Genomic DNA, 4,119 nt, shown 5'->3' with positions numbered 1-4,119 from the left:
AATTTTTATTTTTTGCCAGGAGCCGGCATATTGCATATTGAGTGCATATTGCATATTGAGTGCATATTGCATATTGAGTGCAGCACTTTCCACAGCATCATCTTTCAGGATCTGGAATAGCTCATCTAGAATTCTATCTCTGCTGGGAGCCAGCGTGAGGCACTCCGCCCATGGCAAAGGTCATGAGGAAGGAGGCTCGGCATACGCAAAGGCGGGATCGAGCCTCAGAAGTCCCCCTGGAAATTCTCGAGCATCTACCCCCAAAACCAGAGTCTGCCTACTTTCTGCTTTGTGCTCTCACCTACACCTCTGACTTTATGGGGGCTGTCCCCCACTACCTCTCTCTCTGAAAAAAAGAGTTAGCTTACAGCTCCAGTTAATAATTCCTGGGTGTGACAGTGTTTAACCTACAAACTCCTTTGGCAATACTCTAGCCTGCCTGAATAGGTTTTTCTGGCCACATGTGATTGCTCAGAGCCTCCCAACTGTGAGAGGCATGAGATGTTCTAAACTGTCTAAATACAGATTCCTTTGAGTAGTTAAAAGATTGATTAGAAATTGTATTGGTGAAGGGTTTTTCACTTGTTGGGCCAATGTTTGCTGCGAAGTCTCCATATCCCTTACCTGCTGTGTCTCTGGCAGTGTATTGATTAATATAATTGGTGTAAATAGTAGCTTTAATGTTTGTAACTTGGGACCCTTGAGTTAATTCTTTTTCTTGTTATAGCCCACCACACCTTTGCTCCGTAGGAATGCAACTTTATCTAAGGCTTTTGGAGGGTGGCGCTTGACTAATCACCTTTAGAGAAAAATAAGATTTCTGAAGAAAGGGTCTTAAAATGTTAACAGGCCTCCGGGCCAGAAGATGATGCAAATCACCTAACTTTTGCATATGATAAGTTTGCAGGAAGAAAGCCTGGCTTACTGCATGACTCTACCCCCTTCCCCCATTATCCTCTATGCATAACTTAAGGTATAAAAACTACTTTGGAAAATAAAGTGCAGTCCTTGTTCACCGAAACTTGGTCTCCTCATGTCTTTCTTTCTCTTACCTTCTGGCTGAATTATTCAGCCTCTTTTCTTCACTGAATTTTCCTACTGAGCTATCCTTATTTCACCACTCTTTATATCCTTAATTAACGTTTAATTAAGCAGTTGTTTCCTGATCCTCGCCGACGCCGTCCCCGCTTCGAATTCCCTGGATCCACCGGGGCTGGACCCTGGCAATTTTTACTTTTTCTGGCCATGCAGCATGTAGGACCTTAGTTTCCCAACCAGGGCTTGAACCCACACCCTCGCAGTGGGAGCACAGAGTCCTAATCACTGGATAGCAGGAGAAATTCCTCATATATGAATTTTTAAGTTTTTATTTTGGCTGTGCTGGGTCTTCGTTGCTGCTTGGATTTTTCTCTAGTTGCAGGGAGCGGGGCCTACTCTCTAGTTGCGGTGCCCGGGCTTCTCTTTGCCGCGGCTTCTCTTATTGTGGAGCACGGGCTCTAGGGCATGCATTTCAGTAGTTGTGGTGCACTGGTTTAGCAGTTGCAGTTCTTGGGCTCTAGAGCACAGGTTCAAGTTGTGGCACACCGGATTAGTTGCTCCATGGCATATGGGATCTTCCTGGACCAGGGATCGAACCCATGTCTCCTGCATTGGTGGGTGGACTCTTTATCACTCAGCTACCTGGGAAGCCCCCATACGTGAATATTTTTTTATGTTTTTTTAATTCTTTATTGAAAGATAATTGCTTTACAGAATATTACTGTTTTCTGTCAAGCCTCAACATTAATCAGCCATAGGTATACATATGTGCCCTCCCTTTTGAACCCCGCTCCCATCTCCCTCTCCGTCCCACCCCTCTAGGTTGATACAGAGCCCCAGTTTGAGTTTCCTCAGCCATAAAGCAAATTCCCATTGGCTCTCTATTTTACATATGGTAATGTAAGTTTCCATGTTACTCGTTCCATACATCTCACCCTCCCCTCCTCTCTCCCCATGGCCATTAAGTCTATTCTCTATGTCTGTTTCTCCACTGTTGCCCTGCAAATAAATTCTTCGTATATACATGTTAAAATATGGTATTTATCTTTCTCTCTCACTTCACTCTGTATAATAGGTTCTAGGTTCATCCACCTCATTAGAACTGACTCAAATGCGTTCCTTTTTATGGCTGAGATGATATGGTCACTCATCTAGAGCCAGACATCCTGGAATGTGAAGTCAAGTGGGCCTTAGAAAGCATCACTACAAACAAAGCTAGTGGAGGTGATGGAATTCCAGTTGAGCTCTTTCAAATCCTGAAAGATGATGCTGTGAAAGTGCTGCACTCAATATGCCAGCAAATTTGGAAAACTCAGCAGTGGCCACAGGACTGGAAAAGGTCAGTTTTCATTCCAATCCCAAAGAAAGATAATGCCAAAGAATGCTCTAACTACCACACAATTGCACTCATCTCACACTCTAGTAATGCTCAAAATTCTCCAAGCCAGGCTTCAGCAATACATGAACCGTGAACTTCTAGATGTCCAAGCTGGTTTTAGAAAAGGCAGAGGAACCAGAGATCAAATAGCCAACATCCACTGGATCATGGAAAAAGCAAGAGAGTTCCTAAAAAACATGCATTTCTGCTTTATTGACTATGCCAAAGCCTTTGACTGTGTGGATCACAATAAACTGTGGAACATTCTGAAAGAGATGGGAATACCAGACCACCTGATCTGCCTCTTGAGAAATCTGTATGCAAGTCAGGAAGCAACAGTTAGAACTGGACATGGAACAGACTGGTTCCAAATAGGAAAAGGAGTACGTCAAGGCTGTATGTTGTCACCCTGCTTGTTTAACTTATATGCAGAATACATCATGAGAAGCGCTGGACTGGAAGAAACACAAGCTGGAATCAAGATTGCTAGGAGAAATATCAATAACCTCAGATATGCAGATGACACCAGCCTTATGGCAGAAAGTGAAGAGGAACTCAAAAGCCTCTTGATGAAAGTGAACGTGGACAGTGAAAAAGTTGGCTTAAAGCTCAACATTCAGAAAACCAAGATCATGGCACCTGGTCCCATCACTTCATGGGAAATAGATGGGGAAACAGTGGAAACAGTGTCAGACTTTACTTTTTTGGGCTCCAAAATCACTGCAGATGGTGACTGCAGCCATGAAATTAAAAGACGCTTACTCCTTGGAAGGAAAGATATGTCCAACCTAGATAGCATATTCAAAAGCAGAGACATTACTTTGCCAACAAAGGTCCGTCCAGTCAAGGCTATGGTTTTTCCTGTGGTCATGTATGGATGTGAGAGTTGGACTGTGAAGAAGGCTGAGCGCCGAAGAATTGATGCTTTTGAACTGTGGTGTTGGAGAAGACTCCTGAGAGTCCCTTGGACTGCAAGGAGATCCAACCAGTCCATTCTGAAGGAGATCAGCCCTGAGATTTCTTTGGAGAGAATGATGCTAAAGCTGAAACTCCAGTACTTTGGCCACCTCATGCGAAGAGTTGACTCATTGGAAAAGACTGATGCTGGAAGGGATTGGGGGCAGGAGGAGAAGGGGACGACAGAGGATGAGATGGCTGGATGGCATCACTGACTCGATGGACGCTGAGTCTGAGTGAACTCCGGGAGTTGGTGGACAGGGAGGCCTGGCGTGCTGCGATTCATGGGGTCACAAAGAGTCGGACACGACTGAGCGACTGAACTGAATATTCCATTGTGTATATATACCACAATTTCTTTATCCATTCATCCGTTGATGGACATCTAGGTTGCTTCCATGTTCTAGCTATTGTAAATAGTGCTGCAAAGAATAATGGGATACATGTGTCTCTTTCAATTTTGGTTTCCTCAGGGTGTATGTTGAGGAGTGGAATTGCTGGGTCATATGGTGGTTTTATTCCTAGTTTTTTTTTAAGGAATCTCCATGCCCTCTTCCATAGTGGCGACATCAATTTTCATTCCCATCAACAGTGCAAGAGTGTTCCCTTTTCTCCACACCCTCTCCAGCATTTATTGTCTGTAGACTTTTTGATGAGGGCCATTCTGACCGGTGTGAGGTGATGTCTCATTGTAGTTTTTATTTGTACTTCTCTAATAATGAGCGATGTTGAACATTTTTTCATGT

Source organism: Bubalus bubalis, chromosome 3 (assembly GCF_019923935.1).
Source record: "Bubalus bubalis isolate 160015118507 breed Murrah chromosome 3, NDDB_SH_1, whole genome shotgun sequence".
In the NCBI taxonomy this organism is placed as follows: domain Eukaryota; kingdom Metazoa; phylum Chordata; class Mammalia; order Artiodactyla; family Bovidae; genus Bubalus; species Bubalus bubalis.
Note: the sequence above shows the minus strand (reverse complement) of the source record.